Source organism: Sorex araneus, chromosome 1, assembly GCF_027595985.1.
Source record: "Sorex araneus isolate mSorAra2 chromosome 1, mSorAra2.pri, whole genome shotgun sequence".
NCBI classification, from domain to species: domain Eukaryota; kingdom Metazoa; phylum Chordata; class Mammalia; order Eulipotyphla; family Soricidae; genus Sorex; species Sorex araneus.
This window is the reverse complement of record NC_073302.1, coordinates 365,314,767-365,338,354: the sequence shown is the minus strand read 5'-3', so window position 1 is coordinate 365,338,354 and position 23,588 is coordinate 365,314,767. Positions and strand designations below refer to the sequence as shown.

General features: G+C 50.3%; 1 protein-coding gene across 2 annotated transcripts in view; it reads left to right on the top strand.

Annotated features, from left to right (window-relative positions):
• The first annotated feature begins 4,474 nt into the window (after positions 1–4,474).
• The window catches only part of SNX10 (sorting nexin 10), a 68,785-nt gene continuing 49,671 nt past the window's right edge, over positions 4,475–23,588 (top strand). The window contains exons 1-2 of one of the 2 annotated variants that reach the window (XM_055146525.1): positions 4,475–4,653; positions 4,854–4,904. The gene's annotated coding sequence lies outside the window, so the exon portion shown is untranslated. The remainder of the gene's footprint in view (positions 4,654–4,853; positions 4,905–23,588) is intronic. The other variant, XM_055146517.1, reaches the window with a different exon arrangement.

Sequence of the window (23,588 nt, the reverse complement as noted above, 5' to 3'; positions counted from 1 at the left end):
GACATAACCATAGAATGCATTTGGGATGTCCTTGAGGTGGTCCTAGTCTCGCACTGTGACCTCGGAAACACAATGTGACCTGGAGGTGTACCAGCTGTGCTCATTTCCTCGAGGTGGTCCAGACCCTGCTTTGCAAAATAACATTCTTGGAAATTTCTGCTTCCATTCTCTCCTGCCAGCTGTCTGCAAATGCCACTCTCCTCCACTCCATTAGATATTACATAAAACTGAGCTCTCTGCTTTGTTTGGGGACCCCAGTCTTCAGAACAAGCGCTCTTATTGGTTTGCTGGCACACTGAAAACCTCCCACTAGGTTTGCCGTTGGCTCTTGGTGAGAAATTCCACAGAAGACCTTTATTGGCAAGACAGCCTGTGAGGTGGGAGGCTGGCACTGCCAGCACAGGGTGCAGAGGCAGCTTCAGAGAGGGGAAGGGGTCTGGCTTCATGCTGAGTCTCTACAGAGGCAGTTGTTTCCCAAGGAAAATCTTGTCCATTTAGGAGAGGATTCTGTAAACATGCATAGCTGAGAACATACAGTGGGCAAACACAATCACACAATCACATGTGCGGAATGGTGGAGAAGCAGCCGGACATTCTGTGTAGCATGGCAAGAAGAACTAAACCAGGGGCCAGAGGGATAGTTCAGTGGGGAAGGCGTTTGCCTTGCAACACGGCTGACCTGGGTTCAATCCCCAGAATCCCATATCCTGTATGGTCCCCTGAGCACCTCCAGGAGTAATTCCTGAGTGCAGAGCCAAGGGTAACCCTGAGCATAGCTGGGTGTGACCCCAAAAGAAAAAAAGAAGAAGGAAGGAAAAGAAGAAGGAAGAAGAATATCCTGGCATTGCACAGGGTATTACTCCTGGCTCATGCACTCAGGAATTACTCCTGGGGGTGCTTGGGGGACCATATGGGATCCTAGGAATCGAACCCGGGTTGCCCACGTGCAAGGCAAATGCCCTACCTGCTGTGCTATCGCTCCAGCCCCCACTCTTAGTTTTGATGAGAAGGAAAGGCAGAGCTGAGTGGCACCAAGTTCTGATTATTTGATTACAAAGGGAAAGGAGCAGGTCAAAGGCAGAACCAGTTATGAAGTTTGGGATGTTCACAGAGAGAATAATAGTCCACTAACAGAAATTAGGGAGATGGTGAGGTGGTCGATGGGTAAGAAATCTTACTTAACAAGTCTATCTTAAAAATAGGTAAGCAGGCTCAGAACTTTGTTCTAGTTTTTGTTTTCTGTTTTGCTTTTTGTTTTGTTTTTTGAGCACAAAGTATAAATAAGAAGGCATTTTGAAAACACACATTTGACTTGATAAAAGAAATAGAGAACAGGGCAAAAATGGAATTACTTATGCTAAGGCCCGTGTCACTAAACACATTTAATACCTGACTTAATTTACTTGCAGCCCCTCTTTCTGGGACTGGAACCTTAAACCTGTCAATCTGGCTGGCACCAGAGCTAATCTGCTTAAAAGGCCCCTCTGGTTCCCCAACTGAAGGTCACCTTGCCACAATGAATTCCATTTTTTTCCTGTTTTGTTCCCTTGCTTAAAAGCTTTCATTTCCCACAGCTGCTTAAAGTCAGTTCTCAGATCTCTGCTGTAGTACCCAAGGAAAAATTAAATTTCAGGCTGCCCTTCCTGTCTGAACCCCAGACCCTCAGCCCCAGAAGGAAGCTGTAGACCTTTCACCTCTGTCATTCGTGCTGCCTCTGACCCGGGCAAGATAATGGCCTCATGTGGTTCTTCTTCCAGGCCATTGCTAACTGTGAAGGGACGCCAGCAGATACCCTCTTAGCCAGTTGGATGTTTCTCTAAATTGGTAGTTCTGCCCATCACAAACTGCTGCCTGATTTCATTTCTTTTTTTTTTTCTTTTTGGGTCACACCCGGTGATGCTCAGGGATTACTCCTGGCTCTGTGCTCAGGAATTACTCCTGGCGGTGCTCAGGGGACCACAGGGGATGCTGGGAATCGAACCCGGGTTGGCCGCCTGCAAGGCAAACGCCCTACCCACTGTGCTATCGCTCCAGCCCCTGCTGCCTGATATCTAATGCTTCAGTTTCCCCCAAGCAAAGCAACTCAGCTCTTTTTTATTTTTTTTTTGGTGGTGGGGGGGGACATCTGGCAATGCTCAGGGGCTACTCCAGACTCTGTACTTAGGAATTACTCCTGGCAGTGCTCAGGGGACTATCTGGCATGCCAGGGAACGCACCTGGGTCTGCTTTATGCAAGGTAAGCCCCCTACCCACTGTGTTATCACTCAGGCCCCCTCAGCTCTTCTTAATGGTATCAGGCTTCCAGCCCTGGGGGGTCTATTTCCCATGTCTGGTGAACACCCTCTAAGTCAGGAAACCTTGGGTCCAAGTTCTGTACAAAGAAATACAACAAGAATAACCAAAGTGAAGCCACTTATATGGGTTCTGTCTCCTTAAATGTTACTGGTGTGGCTTTAAAACAAAACAAAACAAAACTGGGCTAGGGGTTGGAGTGAGAGAGCAATGAGTAAGGTGCTCACTTTGCTTATGGTCAACCCCGGTTCGATATCTGGCACCCCATACAGTCCCCCAAGTCCTGGCAGGAGTGATCTCTGAGTGCAACTACTAGCCTCCGTAGTTGAGCTATGTAAGGTCTCGCTAAACTCCTTTTTTTTTTTACAAAAATAAAATGTTAGGTAGCTTGGTTACAGAATGTTAACATTTATGGTTTTGATGTACACAGTTCCTCCACCTCTCTATCACTTCTGTAATGCTCAGGGAACCGTGCCGTGCAGGGATCAAACCCCTGTCTCCTGCATGCAAGGCCTGAATTCAGCCACTGAGCTATCTCCCTGGCCCCCACAGTGATGAATCATGAATCATTAGATCCTCACACTTATTTGGATTATTTATTGTGGGGGGCGGGCGAGTTGGGCAATGCCCAGTGGTGCTCAGGCAACCATATAGAGCTGGGGGTTGAATGCAAGTTAGCCGTCATTACACCTGCACTGCCTCTCTGACACTGAGTTGTTTTTAACACTGCCATGCCAGTGTTACTCAAGAATGCAGGATTATTCAGGTAGGTTGAAAGATTAAAAAAACTCTAAAATAATCTTATCAGTTGATTATAATTTCTGAAGGCCAGAAGTCCAGATAACTTCCATTTCACTGCTTGGGTTTTGCAGTCTTTCCAAGAGATGGAGGAAGGACTTGGTCTTCTTACTGATTTCATTTTTATGTTTTGGTATCTGGGCCATACTCTTCTGTGCTCAGGGGCTATTCCAGGATGGGTGCTTGGCCGACCAGTGGTGCCAGATTGTACCCAGGATTGGGCCAGACCTCCAGTCCACTGAGATCTTTCTCAGCACCAAGTTCAGGGTTTTAAGCACCAGAATCCCAGAATTTTAGTTCAACAACAATATCACAACTTAAAATCGTCACGTAGATTCAGGTTGCACACTACAATTTCTTTTTTGGTTTTAGGGCTACACCTGGAAGAGCTCAGGGGCTACATCCTGTTCTTCGCTGAGGGATCCCAGCCTCTTGTATGCGGAGCAAGTGCTTTTAATCCCTTTCATCGACTCTGGATCCCATTTTACTTTCCCCCTCTGATTTTCAGGCCACACCTGGCTGTGCTCCGGGCTTACTCCTAGCTGAGTTTAGGGATTAGAGGACCATATGGTGAACCTGCGATCCAATGTACAAGGCAAGTGCCCTGACCACTGTGCTATTATTGCTCCGGTGGCCCCTACATCCTCTTTTTCTTTCCAAATTTATTATAAAAGATTTCAAACGTACAAAAAAAAATCCACAAAAAAACTCAAAAATAACCAAACTAGGTGGAGCTATACTGGGATTCTTGGTGGTGGAATATGAGCACTGGTGAAGGGATGGGTATTCGAGCATTGTATAACTGAGATTTAAACCTGAAAACTTTGTAACTTTGTAACTTTCCACAATAAAAAATTAAAACAAAAAAATAACCAAACTAAAAGACCGCGCGCGTGCGCGCGCGCGCGCGCGCGCACACACACACACACACACACACACACACACCAACAAAAATAAAACTAAAAATAATTCCCCCCAGGAAAGAAGCTGCAAACACGCATACCGCCACCATTCAGATCCTACTTTCTGTCATATTATCTCCCCGTGCATCAATCGTTTTCATAACTTGGAGGCTGCGGAGCCACTGAGTTAGCGAACTCAAGAAAATCCCCGACCCCCGCGCCCTTTTTCTCTCCAGTGCCAAGGATCGAACCCAGGGCCTCATAGTTGCAAATCCTAGGGATTTACTACGTCCCCGGGGCCCGAGGCGATTTTCAAGGGGCGATGCCATAGGGCGTCGCTGGCGCCGCTGCCCCCGCAGTGCCTGGGCCCGGGAGCATCCCTCGGCGCGCGCGGGCGGGACTCGGGCGCTCCGCAGCGCCTCCCGGCGGCTCGGGCTCGCGCGGGGCCTCACGTGTCCGGGCCGGCGGGGCGGGGCCGCGCGGGGCCGGGCGGGCGGGCTGCGGACGCGGAGCGCGGGCGCTGGGCGCTGCGTGCGCGGACCGCGCGGGGCTGCGCTCGGGGGCGCTCCCGGGCGCTCGCCGCCGCGCCTTTGAGTCAGCAAACTCCACCGTCCGCCTGCTCGCGGCGCCGCCAGCGCCGGCCTGAGCCCCGGAGCCGCCTGTAAGTGACAGGAGACCGGCGGGGAGGCCTCCCCCGCGCCGCCCGGGTGGGGGTCCCCCGCCCAGCGCTCCGCAGGGGTGCGAAGAGCGCGCGGGGCCTGAGGCGGGGGTGGGGGTGGGCTGGAGCCTGGGGGGGGGGCGGGGAGGGAGGAGGAAAGAGTCGGCTTTTAAATTTTTTTTTTTTTTTTTTTGCTGGGGGAGAGTGGAAGAGAATCCCGGGGTTCACGGCTGAAAGATACCCCCGGAGAGAAGGTAGGGCAGGGGTGGAGTCCGGCGTGCCCGCAAAAGTGCCCCGGAACCTCACCCCGAGGCCGGCTTTTGGTTTTCGAGCACGAGTTTAGTCATTGGCAGCGCGCGGCAGGGGTTTGTGTTGGGATGGCCGGGAGGCCCGAGGCAAGATCTGGGTTGTCTAATAAACCCGGGTTGCAGCCGCCGAGAGCAACAGCCTGCCGGTGGGTGCGGCAGCGGCGTGCTCGGCCCGGGCACACGCGGGGGTGATGGGGCGGACGGGGCGCGGGTTCTGATGGAGGGGTCGGGGCGCGGGTCCTGATGTGAGGGGTCGGGGCGCGGGTGCTGATGAGAGGGGACTGGGCGCGGGTCCTGATGCGAGGGGTCGGGGCGCGGGTGCTGATGCGAGGGGACTGGGCGCGGGTCCTGATGCTATCGAACGGGGCGCGGGTCCTGATGCGAGGGGACGGGGCGCGGGGCTGGGTGGGCCAGGCTCCTCCCGCTGACAGCGCGCGTTTGCGTGCGGGATAATGAAATGGAATCAGAAATTTCGAGCAGGAGCGAGGCCGCCACGTGATCTCCAAACCTTTCATTTTCCGGACGGGGAAACTAAGGCCCTGCCAGGGGAGTCATTCCTGCAGAAGGGGACACGGCGGGGAGGAGGTCGAATGGGCAGAGGGAGCTAGAGGTTTGGGGATGCACGTGTACTCCTCCCCCTGACAAGGGGACCAGGCCTGGGGTGATGGAGCTAGAGGTTTGCGGATGCACGTGTACTCCTCCCCCTGACAAGGGGACCAGGCCTGGGGTGATGGGGGAGCCAGTGGGAAGGGCTGGTCCAGCTGATGACTGTGCTCAGCTGCGGGCCCCCATCTGGATGTGTGAGGTCGGGGCCTCATCTGCCTGCGCTTCCTGCCCTGCTGTCTGTTCCCAAGGGTCCCCCTAGCCCGTGGCCCCTGTTCCAAAGAATGAACGGTGCGTTTTAGATCAACGGATGGGAGCTGTTTTCAGTCGAGATATGAAAGTGAAATAGTCTTAAATGTATAAAGGTGTGAAGTCCCTCACTTTATGCGAGGGTGTGAATGAATGGTGTTGCACGCTCTGGGGTGCTTCTGACCATCATCCCTTTTCTGGGGACTTCCGCTTGACAGTTATCTGAGGCTGGGGTTATCTCAGAAATAGGAACAAGTGTCTTCATTCTTTTTCGAGTTTTCCTATTCGTTCTAGGCTGGTGTTTGCCCTCTGCTGGGGCTGGCTACTTCTCTCTCAAAGTATTTAACCTTGTTAGGCTAAATTTCCCTGTCAAGGAAGTTGGTTTCTTTTTCCTGTTTTGGAGTTCTAGGCTTGGGTTAGAATTGGTGTGTGAGAGCAAAGGCCTGTCTTTACTGTTTTTTTTTTTTTTTTTTTTGGTTTATTTGTTTTTAGTCACACCCGGTGGTACTCAGGGGTTAGTAGTACTGGTTCAGTATTTAGAAATCACTCCAGGCAGTGCTCAGGAGATGCTGTGTAGTGTTGGGGATCGAACCTGGGTCAGCCATGTGCAAGGTAAGCACCCTACTGGCTATACTGTCTCTTTGACCTCAGAATTCTGTCTTTGCAATCTTTCATTCCTATGAACAGCCAACAAGAGTTTTTGGTAGAGTGGTGGACAGTCTCCAGGGAGAATCTCTCAGGTGTTGGACTGGTGTCACAGACCTCTTAGTCCTCTTGGAAGCACTTCTCAGGGCCTCCAAGCCCTGTTCAGAGCAGAGATTAGCCAGGCTCCCGGTCACGGGTTTCAGATGTGCAGTGCTGAAATCTCCACGTTGTTCGTTACTAGCTAAGGGCCTTTTGGTAGGGCCCTTTATTTTTCCGAGTCTCACCCATTATTTGTTTTGTTTTGCTTTGGGGCCTGGCTCTGTATTCAGGAATTACTCCTGGCGGTGCTTGGGGGACTATGTAGGATGCTGGGGATTGAACCCAGGTTGGCCATGTGACCCGCTGTACTATCACTTGGACCCCTATTTGAAAAAAGAATTCTAAAAATACTGGTATTCCTTGTCACCTAGAACTATTAATAATAAAAGTTCACATTGAACACTTTGTCATGTTGTGTTAGTTTGTGAAGAGCCTTTTTTTTTTTTAAAAAAAAATAGGGGTCACACCCAAAGGTACTGGGAACAGAGTTGGGGTCAGTCCCTGAGGAGCTCAGGCCGACGATGTTCAGGGGTCCCTGCATTGCAGAGATTGAATGCTGGTTTCGAATAAACTACCTCTTGTCCCCACCTGTGCTTGGGTGTCCAGGGCCAGCTCCTGGCATAACTCTGCCACCAAGACAGGGCAGTTAAATGCGTAGGCCCGAGGATGGGGAGCTGCTTGGACCTTGAAGTAATGGGAACCCCAAGGGGGTTCTGTTGGTGCCCAGGGGCCTCCAGGGCTATAGCTGGTGTTCCTCCAGGGAACCACACAGTATTGGACTGTGAACTTGAGCCTGATGCATGCAAGTCATGAACTCTGTCCTTCTGAGCTGCTCCCCATGGGATCTGTTTCCATTCCCCGCCCCTCCCTTTTTTATGATGAGCCAAGATTTGAGCTCGACAGCTGGGCCTTCAGCCACTGATTCCATGTGAAGGGCTTAACCAGGCCTCAGTCATCCAGAGTAATTTTTTTGTTTGTTTTTGGTTTTTGGGCCACACTTGCTGCTCAGGGTGTTTTTCCTGGCAGGGCTCTAGAAACCATGTGGGGTTCAGGAGATCAAACTTGCAGGAAGCTTGACTGGCCTCTTGCACAAGCAAGCAACCCGCCCACCTTATTATCTCTCCAGTCCCAATCAAGATGAACTCTTCCTGATACTTTTGCATTGTCCTTCCCTCAGTAACCAGTTCTTCCTCCCAGAATACAGGAGAGAATGTTTAGTTCTACAGGTGATTTGATTTTGCTTCAGATTATGTGAAACACTCAGGTTATGTGCATTCTCTGTTGTTATTATTTATTATTTTTGGCATATGGGACTGTGCAGTGCTGGGGATTGAATCCTGGTCTGCTGCATGCAGAACATATTCCCAGCCCTTTGACCTATCCAGCTCTCTCTGTTATTTTTATTAATTAGTTTACTTTTTGGTTTTTGGAGCACACCCAAGGCCAATGCCTTAACTGTGTTCAGTCTCTTTGGCTTCTCTCTGTTCATGTTTTGAAAAATGTTTGTGGTATGTGGGCTTGACCCAAGGAATAAAGTACAAGGTTTATTTGGTTTCTGTTTGTTTTTCTGACAACACTTGACCACTTCTGGTGGTGCTTAGGGCCCACTTATCGGCTCAGTGCTCAGGTCATTGGGAATCGAAGCTGAGCTTCCTCCGTGCAAAGTTTGCTCCCCCCAGTAAGTTCCCCCCCAGTAGATTTGAGGGGCTCTGTGAACCCCTTGGGAAATGTGTGATTTCATACTCATGTATTAAAGTATATTATTCTGGTGGAGGGAATCCACAGCTTATCACAGATTCTTTTTTTGGGGGGCGGTGTCACACCCGGTGATGCTCAGGGGGTTATTACTGGCTCTGCACTCAGTAATTACTCCTGGTGGTGTTCGGGGACCATATGGGATGCTGGGAATTGAACCCGGGTCGGCCACATGCAAGGCTAATGTCCTACTTGCTGTACTATCGCTCCAGCCCCCTTATAACAGATTCTTACAGTATCTTGTGGTGGAAACAAATGGGTAATAGTATTTTTCCATTCCAGTAGTCTCATTTTATGAAAGAGGCATAAGGACTGTGTGTGTGTGTGTGTGTGAGAGAGAGAGAGAGAGAGAGAGAGAGAGAGAGAGAGAGAAGCAACAATGTGGTTTCTTTTGAAACTCAGAAAGATGTGAGGGAAGAAAAGAGAAAAGAGAAGGGTGTATTCAAGAGAGAACATGGCCTTTGTCAGAGCGGAAATAAGCAAGTAAACGCACATAGAGACATGCAAGTGAGATTCAAGGGAGAATGGGGCTTGAAGAGCAAGCTGAAGTAAAAGAACTTATTTAAAGTGTAAAAAAAAACCATCTTGCATAACTAATTAAATGTCACAAAGGAGAGTGAAACTAGGGTTGAGCGAGGATGGAGCTCAGCAGTAGAAAACCTGCCTTGTGTGTATGAGGTCAGGGGTCCCAGCCTTGGTGGATAGAACAAATACCAAACAAAAGCAGATTAAAACTCAGTTTCTGGTGGAGGGATGGGTTCTCGAACATTGTATGACGGAAACACAAGCACGAAAATGTGTAAATCTGTAACTGTACCCTCACAGTGATTCACTAATTAAAAAAAATCATAAACTAAAAGAGAAACAAACAAAACTCAGGTTTCCTGACTTCCAGCCTCATATGCGTGTCAGACCTCATGTTTCCCTGGGAGCTAGTGATGCCAGATGCAGACAACTGCCTGTCAGCAGACTCCCAACTCACTACCCGGCTGCCACGTGTATGTGAGAGAGGCCAGCCAGACTTCCGAGAAGTGCTTGTCAAAACCACACGGCCAGTGATGCTAATAAGCTGGACCACTTTACCATGATTTAAGATGGGTGCCTATGACCCTGAAAGAAGGATGGGAGCGGGGAGGATAGATATTGTGGAGAAGGCGAGGAGAGGTCCAGAACATGCACTCATTGAGGTCATATCGATGGTAGAAGTATTTGTTATGTTGGCAAGTTTTTCCCGAGACACTAAATTCAAATAACATTCAGTGAAGTCCGAAATTTCTCTGGAGAGAGGGAGTCACCCATTTAACCTTATCAAGAGTCAAAAAATGTGGATTAGGAACAGCCTTGAAAGCAGGGGTCTGAGTGTAGGACCCAGCCTTGCAAGTATGAAGTTTTGGGTTTAATCCTGACATTATTAAATATACATGTACTTAGACATACAACCACTGAAACATTTTGTTGTTGTTGTTGTGTGTGTGTGTGTTTGTGTGTGTGTCTACCTTCTCATCCCACCTCTCCCATAAATTCAGGCAACCTTCCTGTATGTCCTCAATAGCTACTGTTCCACTTTTCCCCCAAGTTCCCTCCCAAGTCAGTCCAATTCCCTCAAGTCAGTATGAGTCATCTTTAAAAGAAACCAGGGACTGGAGATTCTGGGTAGTGGGTAGGGTGCTGGCAGATTCATGTTCTATCCCCTACCTTTCATGTGGTCCCCTGAGCACTGCCAGGAGTAATTCCTGAATGCAGAGCCAGGAATAACCCCTGAGCATTACCAGCCATGGCCCAAAAACCAGTTGAAAAAAAAAATCTTAAAAAATGAGCAACCATCCCCCCCAGAAGCCAGACTGGAGTGATAGCATAGTGGATAGGGCACTTGCCTTCCACGAGGTCAACCCAGTTCCATCCCTGGCACTCCATATGGTCCCCTAGGCCCTGCCAGGAGTGATCCCTGAACCACTCCCCCAGGGACATGGGGCAGTGAGTTAGTTGTAGGGCGAGCGCTCGTTGGAGGTCATCACATATGCTTGATCTTTTTTTTTTTTTGCTTTTTGGGTTACACCCAGCGATGCTCAGGGGTTACTCCTGGCTTTGCACTCAGGAACTACTCCTGGCGGTGCTTGGGGGACCATATGGGATGCCGGGGATCGAACCCGGGTCGGCCGTGTGCAAGGCAAACGCCCTACCTGCTGTGCTATCGCTCCGGCCCCTATGCTTGATCTTTTAAGACCGGTTTGCTTTTGTTTTTATTTTTTGGGTCACACCGACTGTGCTCAGGGTTTATTCCTGGCCCTACATCCAGGGATTACTCCTGGTGGGGTTCAGGGAACAATATGGGATGCTGGGGATCAAGTGCCCTACCTGCTGTGCTATCTCCCCAACATATTTTCCCCTTGGGAGCGAGGACCATGGAGGTAGAGGGGCAAGGTCCCACCTGGCGGTACTATGGTGACAGGAACTGAAGCTGGGGCTCCTGCCTATTCCCCCACCTCTGGCCCCGAGACTACTCTTTTTATCAGTTTGTCTGTTGTTGATCAGCCCTGGGAGCTGAGGCTCTTTCTGCTAAATTGCTCATGGGAACTCATGCACCAGGAAATTGGCTTAATGATTCAACGGCCCCGGCCCGATTCTCCAGTTGGCTCCGTGCTCTGAAGGTTGGGGCATCTTGCAAAACTGTGACCTCTATTTTGAGAACGTAGCCAAAAGGAATCTAGATGGTTAGTGACCTTGGGCTCAGTCGGTATTTCTGGCATGTAGTTGAGGAAGCGTGACTTCGGCATTTTATCTTCTTGTCAAGGGATTCTCTCCTTTCTCTGTCCCTTGGATGAAGGCCATGAGACAGTGATGGCAAGTGATTGGCCACAGCCAAGTGTCTTCATTGGAAACCCAGCATGGGCTGGCCTTCTGGGCATAGCGCTTTAATCTGCTCCTAGAAATAGTCCTGTTGCAAAGGGCACATAGACGCTTGAAGAGCAAAAATGATTTGTTTGTTTGGGGGCCAAACCTGGCAGTGCTCAGGACTTACCCCTGGCTCTACACTCAGGAGTCACCCCGGTGGTCTCAGGGGACCATTTGGGGTGCTGGAGATTGAAACTGGTTGGCCACATGCAAGGCAAATGCCTTACCTGCTGAACTTTCACTTTGGCTCCTCAAATTTTTTATTTTTATTTAAAACATTTTTATTTTTAATTAATTAATTAATTATATTATATATATATATTTTGCTTTTTGGGCCACACTTGGTGATGCACAGGAGTTACTCCTGGCTCTGCACTCAGGAATTACCCCTGGCAGTGTTCAGGGGGCCATATAGGATGCTGGGAATCGAACCCGGGTCGGCCACGTGCAAGGCAAATGCCCTATCGGCTGTCCTAGTGCTCCAGCCCTAAAACATTTTTATTTTGTTTTTGGGTCACACCAGCCAGTACTCAGGGCTCACTCCTGGCTCTGCACTCAGGGATCACTCCTGGTGGGCTCAGGGGACCATATGGGGTGCCAGGGATTGAACCAGGGTCAGCCATGTGAAAGGCAAATGCCCCATCCACTGTACTATCGCTCTGGCCCCGAAGAGCAACAATCATTTTTAAGTAACAGTAGGGTATGATGGCAAGGGGAGGCCAGACTGATCTCCCTTAGGTATCTTGGAGGAGCCTTAGATGTATAACGAGTGACGCCAGTGACACCTGTGCCAGGTGCCTGCTTTCCTATGAGCTGTCCAGCCAATTCAGGGTGCTCGTTCCTATAAGAGTTCATAGCAGGGCCGGAGAGTGGGTTAACAGGCCAATGCGCTCGCTTTGCATGTAGGACACTTGGGTTTTATCCTCGGCATGGCATGGTCCCTTGCACTGCCCGGAGTGACCCAGAGGCACAGAGCAGGTCATAGTCCCCAGACACCATTGGGTGTAACCCCAACTCCATCCCCCCAAGCCCCGAATTTTTTTTTTTTATAGCAGGGACCAGCAAGATGACTCAAAGGCTTGAGCACCTGCTTTGCTTGCTCTGTTGCCCAGAACAATGACCTTCATTCCCAGTGCTGCCAGTTACAGCTCTGGGGCTGAAGAGATAGTATAACAGGTAGGGTGCTTGCCTTGCCTGCGACCAACCTAAGTTCACTTCACGGCATCCTATATGGTACCCTGAGCACCACCGGGAGTAATTTCTGAGTGCAGAGCCAGGAGCATCTGAGCATCTCCAGGTGTGCTTTCTCCCACAGCCCCCCTTTAAAAAAAAAAAGCTCTGAGCAGGTGGTTTGATTTTGGCCTGATTTTGCCCTTTCCATTCCTCACACCCTCCCGACTCCCTTTGGGGGAAGACTCTCCTTGCTCAAAAGTAAAACCCCCTTCTTGCTCATCCCTCCGTTGCCAGCCGGTTCTTCCTAGCTGTTGTGCTGTCCCTGGGGCAGATTTGGACTTGAGCGTTACTCACGATTTTCCTAGATGCAGATGCAGTAGCCTCCCCCACAGCTCTTGGCTTGGTGCAACGAGTGTTATTTCCCATGTCTGGCAATGCTTTCTTTTCGAAAGAGAATTTATCACCCAGTTTAAAAGAAGAACATGTAATTATTGACTTTATCTCCAATCCTTATGTCTCTGCCTTCTTTTTATTTGGGCTGGGGGCTCACCCAGCAGTGCTCAGGGTTTACTTCTGGTCCTGTGCTCTGGGATCACTCCTGAACCCAGGATGGCCAGGCAAGCACCCTTTCTGCCATACTATCACTCCCGTCTTATGCCTTCTTATTACTGCCAAACTGTTCTCCGAATGCCTGAAGCCTTGATCATCTGAGTGAGGGATGAGAGACAGCATCCTTAACCCCTTCCCTGCTCCCCCCACTTCTTTCATATCTCTCAGAACAGTCCTTCACACTTCCTCATTCTGCCGGTGACTTCAAGTCTTGTCCTGGCACCCAGACTGTGAGTCATCCTTGACTCCTTTCTCCTTATGTAATGCTCTGTGTCCAACTTCTCATTTAAAATAAACCAGACTCTGGGCAGGATTGATAGTACAGCTGGCCCGTGCTTGCCTTGCACACGGCCAATTGGGTTCCATCCCCAGCACCCCATAGAGTCCCCTGAGCACCGCCAGAAGTGATCCCTGAGCACTGCCAGATGGCCCAACTCAGCTTGATTTTTTTATTTTAGTTTTTGTTTTAGGGCTACACCTGGTAGTGTTCGGGGGACCGTACAGAGCTGAGATCAGAGCTGAGCTCCTGCATGCAAAGCATGTGCTCAGCTGGTCCAGCTGTTTTTTTGGCCCAGGCTTGATATTTTTTTAGACTAGGTGGGGGCCCTCCCAAGTGGTGCTCAGAAGTCCAGAGTCCTCGCTGGGAGTTGTTTGGGCAAGGGTGTGAGGACACGGTGCTGCTCAGGTCAGAGACCCTGGCCACTCCACAGTGCTGGGGGCCTCTCGGGCCATAATTGTTGTTTTTTTAATTTGCTTTTTGGGTCACACCCGGCGATGCACAGGGGTTACTTCTGGCTCTGCACTCTGGAATCACCCCTGGCGGTGCTCAGGGGACTATATGGGATGCTGAGAATTGAACCTGGGTCAGCCACAAGCAAGGCAAACGCCCTACCCACTGTGCTATTGCTCCAGCCCCTCTTCAGCCATACTTGGGGGTCACAGGCCTCCACTGCTGTACCCAGCAATGCCAGGGGGACCATGTGGTGCTGGGAATCTAACCCCTGTGGGGCACACACTAGGCACATGCCCTAATTATCTGCAAGCCTTTGGGCTTGATTTTCACTTTTTTGGGGTTTGTTTTTGGGCCACACTCAGCAATGCTCAGGGTTCACTTTGGGCTCTGCACTCAGGAGTTACTCCCGGGGGAACATATGGGATGCCGGAGATTGAACCTGGATCGGCCACATGCAAGGCAAATGGTCTACCTGCTGTACTACCACTTTAACCCTTAGGCATGATTTTTGTTTTTTGCATTTTTTTGGGTCACACCCATCGATGCCCAGGGGTTACTCCTGGCTCTGCACTGAGCAATTACTCCTGGCGGTGCTTGGGGGACCATATGGGATGCTGGGGATTGAACTTGGGTTGGTCACGTGCAAGGCAAACGCCCTACCCGCTGTACTATCACTCCGACCTAGGCTTGATTTTTTTTTTTTTTTTGAAGTAACAGACTTTATTTAGAAGGTCTTAGGGAAGGAGGAAGAGATAAGTGGAAAAGGAAAACCAGTAGGAGTAACGCGCTCAAGAAAGAACGCGGGCTCCTCCAAAGATGGAGAGAGCCCCTAGGCTTGATTTTTAAATAATTGTTTTTGGTTTTATTTTTGGGCCATGACTGGTAGTGCTCAGAGCTTACTCCTGGCTCTGTGCTCAGGGATTACTCTTGGCAGTTCTTGGGGGACTGTATGGGATGCTGGGGATTGAAGCTGGGTCTGCTGCATGCCAGGCAAGCGCCCTATTTGCTCTACTATCTTTCTTGTCCTGTCATTGTTCCATTGTTCTCTTTTTGAATTTAAACTTTATGTTTTTGGTTATTTTGGGAGCCATATCTGGTGATACTAGGGCACCTCTTTCCAGCATGGTGCTTGGGGGTTGTTCTCAGTGATGCTCAGGTCCTCATGTGGTGGGGATCCCCCATGCAAAGCACCGCTTTGTGCTTCGACCCCTCTGCAGTGCCTCTCACTGTCTCTGCGTGTGTATCTGAGATGTGTCCTGACGGAGGCAGGGGTGCCACATGGCAAGAAGCAAGAGGCTCTCCTGAGCCTTTGGGTCTTGGCTCCTTCATTTCCTGGCTGCATGACAACAGGCAGACTCTTTCCTGATTTTTCTCCTTTTTAAAATTTTTTATTTTTGGGGGGGTCACACCCAGCGATGCTCAGAGGTTACTGCTGGCTCTGCACTCAGGAATTATTCCTGGCTGTGCTTGGGGGGACCATATGGGATGCTGGGGATTGAACCCTGGTCGGCCATTTGCAAGGCAAACACCCTACCCACTGTACTATCTCTCTGGCCCCTCCTTCCTGATTCTGAAAGTGAGTGAGAAAAATTCTTGCTTTGTGAGACTTTCTTGAGGGTTGTATGAAAGAATTCACGCTATAAACCTGGCCCAGTGTCTTGCAGGTAGCAAATAATTGTTTTTAGTTTGTAATTTTTTTTTTTAAATCGTTGAGAGTTTAGGCCACACCTGACGATGCTTAGGGATTATTCCTGACTCTGTGCTCAGGTATCACTCCTGGAGGGGCTCAGGGGATCATCTTAGGTGCTTGGAAATCACACCCAGGCCTGCTGCATACGAGGCAAACACCTTACCTACTGTGTGATCTCTCTGGCCCATAGACATGCTTTTCAATTACTAAGGGTGGAAGCTCTAACACTATTTCCGCATTCTTATCCTACATAACCTGCTGGATGGAGTTAGGTAAGAAGTAAAGATAGAGAACAGGAAGAAAAGACAGTCAAAGGCATTCCATTCTGGGCTGTTCCCGCAGGGTGAATGAGTTCTGGGGCAGGGGTGGTAGTGGTCAGGTGGCGTCTGGCTGGCAGGATCAGCAAGACCATTCTTCCATCCCATGTGACTATGTTGCTGAGAAAGGTGATGGTGATCCAGAGATGGAGAAACGTTGCTGCAATGACTGCAGCCCATTTGAATGATCCTAACATTTACTGGACACTTAGTAGATACCAGGCCTTCTGCTAAGTGCTACACACGATTTGGACGAAAGCCCAGCCTTTATGGGAATGTTGAGAAGACAGAGAATCAAGACGATGGATTCATAGATAAAATCATGCAAATGGATAGGTTATTTTTGGGGGCAGGGGGGTGTGTGTGTGGGGCTGCTCCCATCTCTGTGCTCAGGAGCTACTCCCAGCAGTGCTCAGGAAAGCGGGCTGTACCAGGGATTGAACTTGGACCTCTTGCTGCAAAGCTTATGCTCAGCCAGTTGAGATATTGCCTTGGCTCTAGGCCGATTCATTCTACAGAAAAAAAAAAAAGAAATGATAGAGTATTATTGGGGTGTTGGTGTTTGTGATGGTCAGGGGTGACTCTTGGGAGGCGAGATGGCGTGTGAACCAAAACCTGTGTGGTGGGAGGGGCCACTGGAGTGGGTTTGGGGATTGGTGGGGGTAGAGGAACATCTGGGGAGCAACAAGTGCCTGGGCCTGGTGCGGGAGCTTCAGAGCTGGCGTGGTGAGTGTCTGGTCACACAAACATGCATACAAGTTGGGACAGATTGGTGGGGCAGCTGTCGAGGTGAGTGGAGCTTTGCAGGGATGATGCAAATGCAGACCTTGGGCTGGTAATCGTGGTTTCCCAGGATTTCCCATTATCAGCACAGTTACGCAGCACTCTTAGGGTGGGAGTGTTGGGAGAGGGGAGGGGGTGGCCACAAAATGTGATTTGAAAAAAGTCCTCTTATGATTCGGAAATACTTCACCTTCTCCTCCTTCCACTGAGAAGCCCCTTCTCACCTTCCATGCAGGAGCTTAGGATCAGGAAAGAGTGACATCTCTTCCTTTTCAGCTACATTTTGTGGTTTTAGTTTATTATGATGATCTTTGGGGCTTGGGGATCTCACCTGGTGGTGCTAGGGGCTGCTCCCAGCTCTGCCTTCAGAGGTCGATCCTGACAGTACTCAGGGGACCAAATGGGTTGGGGGATTGAACCAGGGTCAACGACAGTCAAGGTGAGCACCTCAGCCCCTCTTACAGCTCTCTAGCCCTCAATTTCATCGTTTTGTTTTTTCATGCTATAGATGATAGCAGTCCATGGAGGAGATCATTGGCTAGGCGATTTCGAGTGAGTCATTATTTCATTGGGTCACTGGGGGGCCCAATTAAATAAATTCTGTTTTTGGAGTTTTTCAAGTGATTATGCATACTCTTTGAAATTGTTCCCAGTGACCTCAGAAATGCTCTTAGAGACTTTAATGCTTGTGGATATTGTCTGGCTAAGAGTCAGGGCAGGGGAGAGAAGAGCAGTGTCCTGCACTCAGGAGTCCCCAGCTTGAGTCTGGAGCATTCCGTGTGGCTTTAGGTCAGCACTTAACCCCACAGGGGCACTTATGTCCTCTTCTGCAAAGTGGGACAAACTGGTCCTGTGCCAGGACCCTCAGCAGCAGTTATGGGGTAGTGCTTCAGCATCTGTTCCTTTCAAAGCTTAATTTTGGGGGCCGGAGCGATAGTAGAGCAGGTAGGGGGTTTGCCTTGCACATGGCTGGCCCTGGATTGATCCCTGGCACTCCCTATAGTCCCCTGAGCGCCACCCTGAGAACCATTGGGTGTAGCCCTAAAACCAGAAATAAATAGGATTTAATTTTGGGTTTGCTCTTTCAAGCCCATGTTCTTCCTTGAACATCTCTGAACATCTCTCTGTCTCTCTGTCTCACTGTCTCTCTGTCTCTGTCTCTGTCTCTGTCTCTGTCTCTCTCTCTCTCTCTCTCTCTCTGCCTTCTACTCTGGAGAAACCCATGTTGTCTCCTGAACACGTATTCCTCTTTGTCCTCCCCCACTCCCATAACTTTTTAAGTAAATTTTATTCAATAAAAACAGTCTTGCATCACACACATAAATTTAATTTCTTTTGCAATACATTATGTCTAAGCAATTAATTTATAACCAGGATGTAGTCCTTGACCTTGAAGGAAAAATTCTAAGTGCGCAGACTTGACTGGACTCTGGAAGCAGCCCTACCCCCTTACAGCGGCTCCAGCTCCCACTCCAGCTCCCACGTTTGATTATCTTACAGCTGTAGGAGGGGTGCTATATAAAACCATTGCAGGGGGCACTACAGGAGGTGATGTAGGACCATTGAAGGGGCCTGCGGGAGGTGATGTAGGTCCATTGTGGTGAAGCAGGTTGAGTTGCTTGGAATGAAATTCCTAGCCCACTGGGTGGGGTTCACTGCTGGGCATCATCTGCAGGTGTCTCAGGAGTATAGTGCGTCTCACCTGGAGACCTGGGGGGCTGGTATGTGTCCCTTCTTTACCTTTGCATTTTCCCAGCTTCTGTATAGTCTCCAGCGACCCTAACCCTGGGTGTGACAGATTGGGACCAGAACCTGGATTCCCTCCTTTGTGCTTTGGGCTCTCAGGAAAGGACCGAGAACTTAAGCAACAGACACAGGGGCCAGCAAGGTGGGTCAGTGGTAGAGCACTTGCCTTGCACTCGGGAGGCCCTGGGGTTGATCCCTGGTACCGCAAAGATGATGACTGGAAATCCCCCCCCACAAAGCAAGCGAACAGGGTACAGGAGGCACCCGTTGGAGATGAGATGACGTAGGAGTTGACTGGCCAAAGGAGGGGATGTGGCATCTGTGTTGAGAGCAGGGAAGGGATCCTGCTGTTTCTTTGTCCTACCTGAAGGCCTGGCCAAAGACACAGGACTCAGCCTCTTGGCGGTGTGTAAGTGTACAACCCAGAGTGTTTGCTGGCGGCACTTTACTCGGGAATATGCTCTTCTGGTAGATGTTTGATCTTCTTAGAGCCCTGAAAGTAAACCCAGGTTGTTGACTTTTATTTTTTGACTTTGAGCAGAGCCCAGCCAAAGAGCACTTGCCACGCAAAGGTGAGGCTGGGCAAAGGTGAGGCTGGACTGGGAGCGGCTGGGAGCCCTCCTTCCTCCCAACACGCACACAGAGAAAGAGAAAGGGAAAGGGAAAGGGAAAGGAAATGGGTTTTCCTTCCCCAAGGCTATTGAAGCACTTTTCATGGCCTAGAGGTGACTCAGATGGGGGGTTTTAGTCCTGCCTACATGCTTCTGGGGCAGTTCAAAAGGAATAAACAGGAAATTTCTAGGTGCAAAGTTGGATGTGGGAAAAGGGCTAAGGAGCAGAGCACAGGCTCCCTGCGCTGAGCTCATGCTTTAGAAAAGTTCAGGCCACCTGGGGTCGGAGCTGTGGCACTGCATGGTTCTCTGAGCACTGCTGGGAGGGCGGGGTGGGGGAGTGGGGTGGCTAAAATCCAACTCCCTTCCCTTGCAAAAACATACCCCAAGACAAACAAAAATCAAACTCCCACCACAAAACCCTTGGGCTTTTCCTTGTGACAGTGACTTTGAAAAGTTGCCGAGATTTCATCACTACTTATTGTATTTCTTCTACTATAGCTGTCTTTATTTCTAGTTGCTTTCAGTTTCTAGTTGAGTGTTACAGACACAGGGTTCCCAAACCTCATGACAAGCGACCTCTGAGCACAGAGCCAGAAATAAACCCCCAGGTGTGCCCCCTCCCCCCTACCAGCCCCTGCAAAGAACACAGCCAGAGATGGGCTAAGTGTTCTTGAGGCCCTCCCCGGCAGCCTCGGCCCATCTCTGGGGTGTCTCTGGGGACCCTGAGCATAATTGGGGAGGCTCCTCCTCATCAGAGAGAGCATAGCAATGCACATCACATGATTCTTTTGAAAGTGTTCTAAGGAAGAAAAAAGAAGACACAGGGGGTGGGACCCAAAAGCATGAAAATAGCCAAGGAAAGAAAAGAAAACAGACACATATGGTGGAAAGAGTGAAGCCAAGTGAATGAGAAGTGACTGGTTATCTGTAATGTGCTAACTGGGTGGATGAACGGACCGTACCTCTTACTGGCTCCCCGCAAAAAGGAAATGCCGTTGTCTCACCAGTGAGCGGGTGGTTTTGTGGAGGGGGTTTGGCAAGATGAGGTGTGCAGGGGTCACTCCTAGCCATCTCCCCAGACCTGAGAATTTTGTTTGTGGAACACAACCACTGGTGCTCAGGAGTTACTCCTGGTGCTGCACTCAGGAATTATTCCTGGCGGGTTCGGGGGACCACACGGGATGCCGGAGGTCAAACCCTAATGGGTCACATGAAAGGAAAGGGCCTTGCCCTCTCCGAACTCTCTAGCCCCAGTCCTGAGAAATTTTTATTATTTGGTTTTGGGGTCCCACCCAGCGGTGCTCAGGCCCAACTCTTGCTTGTGTCCAGGGATCACTCCTATCCCGGTGCAGAGGCCGTTTGTGGTGCTGGGGGATCTAACTCCATCATTTGTATGCACCGTTAACCCCTGTAGTGTCTCTCTGACTCTCCACAGCCCAGATTTTTTTTTTTTTTTCAAAAAACTAAGAGCCTCGTGGGGTGGGGGGAGATGGGATTGGGGAGGATGGGAGGGATGCTGGGTTTACGGGTGGTGGAGAATGGGCACTGGTGAAGGGATGGGTTCCCGAACTTTGTATGAGGGAAGCATAAGCACAAAAGTGTATAAATCTGTAACTGTACCCTCACGGTGATTCACTAATTAAAAATAAATAAATAAAAAAAAAACCCAAAAAACTCAGAGCCTCTTCTGATTCCCCACATCATTTCCTCAGCCTGGCCTTGCCCCCACCCAGGGTGTCTGCAGGCATCGTGGTGCTGGGCTCTGCTGGGGCCGTGTCCGAGGGACGGTGAGGCCTGAGCACCGTTTCTCCCCATCTCTTTGTTCAGTAAGTGCAAGTGTGTGTGGAAGACCCTTTCTGTGCCTGCAGCCAGAGACCTTGAATAAACTCGAGTGCTGAAGCGTAGAGCGGCCCAAGTCTGTCATTTGTGGGGTGGGGAGATAGATGTTCATTCCACACCTGCGTGAGCAGGCATAGGGCTACACCCAGTGTGGTCAGCACCCAGGAGGCAGGCTCTGGGCAGTGTTGCTCGGGGATTTGCATTGGCGAAAGGAGTTTGGGCACCCATCAGGTCAGTCAGATTGAAAACAAGATCTGAAGCATGGGTACAGATGGGTTTAAATTCCAGTGTTGCCTTTTTTTTTTTTTTATTTTTGGGTCAGACCCAGCAATGCACAGGGGTCTCTCCTGGCTCTGCACTCAGGAATTACTCTTGGCGGTGCTCAGGGGACCATATGGGATGCTGGGAATCGAACCGGGGTCGGCCGCGTGGAAGGCAGACGCCCTACCTGCTGTGTTATCGCTCCAACCCTCCCTCCCCCCATCACCTTTGAGCATGTCAGTGACCGGTGGGGACTGCAGCAAGTCAGCTTCTCTCTCTAAGTCTCAGGGGGGCCAGGAAAGTGGCTCAGTGGCTGAGTGTCTGCCTTGCTTGAGTCACGCCCACCCTGGGTTCCAGTCCTGGTGCTGCAAAGAAGAGAAACATAAGGAATTCTCGGGCTGGGGGATAAAACTAAGACTTTGTATTTTCATCTGTAAAAGGGTGTTTGTGGGGGTTAAATGAGACAAGGCACGGCTGGGCCGGGTCGCACAGGTAAGCGGTAGCAGGCTTTACCCCTCTCCATGCTCCTCTTCATTATTCTGGAAGCCTTGGGAAGGCACTCTTTGGATTTTTTTCCCCCTGGTTAGCAAGAACCAACCACCACATACTCAGGAATCGATAACTTGGAAAAAGGGGCACCGAGAAGGGGGCTTTATGCTGGCCTTCCAGAGCCCGAGTGTCCAAAGATGTGAGAAAGGCCTGTGGGAAGCTGTTGGGGGGAATTACAGCCACAGCCTGTTGGTGCGGGGGACGGTGCAACAGGCTGAGCAGGGGCTTTGCATGTGGAGGCCCATGTTCAGTGCCCTGAGCACTGCCAGGAGCAGCCCCCATACACAGTGCTGGGAGTAGCCCCTCGGCACTGCTGGGTGTCCCTGCCCCCCCAACAATGGGTCTGCTTGGAAGCAGTTATGACATAGTACTAGGATTTAAGGTGCAGCTATTACTTGGTCTTACCTCCTAATTATCTCATGGCTGTCAATCATGTTTTTTTTTTGTTTGTTTGTTTTTTATTTTTAGGTTACACCCGGCAATGCACAGGGGTTACTCCTGGCTCTACACTCAGGAATTACCCCTGGCGCTGCTCTGGGGACCATATGGGATGCTGGGAATCGAACCCGGGTCGGCCGCATGCAAGGCAAACGCCCTCCCTGCTGTGCTATTGCTCCAGCCCCCTGTCAATCATGAATAATAGGTTAATAACATTTTTTCAGTGCCAGATTTTACCCAGTGATTTTTTGTTTTGCTTTTTTTTTTTTTTTGGTGGGGGGGGGTCACATCTGGCGATGCACAGGCATTACTCCTGGCTCATGCACTCAGGAGTTACTCCTGACGGTGCTCGGGGGACCATATGGGATGCTGGGAATTGAACCTTGGTAGCCACATGCAAGGCAAATGCCCTACCCGCTGTGTTATTGCTCTAGCCTCTTGCTTGTATTGTTTTGGGGCTACACCTGTCTGTGCTCAGGGCTTCTCCTGGCTCTGTGCTCAGGGATCACATCTGGCAGGGCTCGGGGATACCATAGGGGATGCTGGGGGTTGAACCTGGGCTGGCCGCATGCAAGGCAAATGCCCTAGCTACTGTACTATAGTGCCAATCCCTTTCCCAGTGATTATTTTTCTGTAGTTTTTTTTCTTTGAAACACATTCACTTTTATAAACTAAATAAGCAAGTGGGGCACAGGCCAGCCCCTGCTTTGCTGCGGCAGGTTCATTCTTTTTGACTGGAATCTTCTGTGCATGAACATGCATGGATGTGCACATGTTTGTATACTCAGTGGAAACTTGCTCCCTATTTGGCCATTCCTGGCTTCCACTTCTTGTGTTGGGGATGTCTCCCTCCTTTATGGAACACCTATAAGAGATGCCTCTAACGTACCCCACTCACCCAGTTATCCCTTCCTCCCGCTGTCTCCATGATACCAGCTTCGACCTCGCCCCCTGGGAGGAGCCTCCTGTCAGCTGTGACTCAGCACCCTGCGCTGGTCTCAAGGTCAGGATGCTGGATCACCTGGCTGCGGTCAGGGACAGAGTGAACCCTGGCCCACGTGGCTGGCTGGAATCATCGTCCCTGCCCGCTTTCTGTCTCCACGACGCAGGAAGGGCAGTGTGTGGCCTGAGACCTGTGCCTGGGCAGAATGACGAGTGGTTCTCCCTGCCGGCCCCTTGGCGATGGAGCATGGTAATCGTTTTAAAATCGTATCTCTTTTTTTGTTTTGTTTTGTTTTTTGGGTTACCCTTGCAGTGCTCGGGGGTTACTCCTGGCTCTGCCTTCAGAGAATCCCTCTTGGCGGTGCTCAGGGGATCATATGGGGTCCCAGGGATCAAACCTGGGTCAGCTGTATGCAAGGCAAATGCTCTAGCCGCTCCACTATCTCTTCAGCCCCTAAAATATTTTAACTCATTCAGTGGAGTCACAACTAGGTTTTCCTTCCCTCTCTGCCACTGCGTGCCTTTGTTTACCTTCTTGGGTTAAACTTTGGATTTCCAATCACCCACAGGTCACAAGATTTGCTTTCTTTGCAACAGACTGACACTGGCTTCACTACATAAATTTTGTGACTCCCACTGGACCTTTTCTCAGCCACCATCTTGGGGCCTCAGGGACATCAGCCCATCATCAGG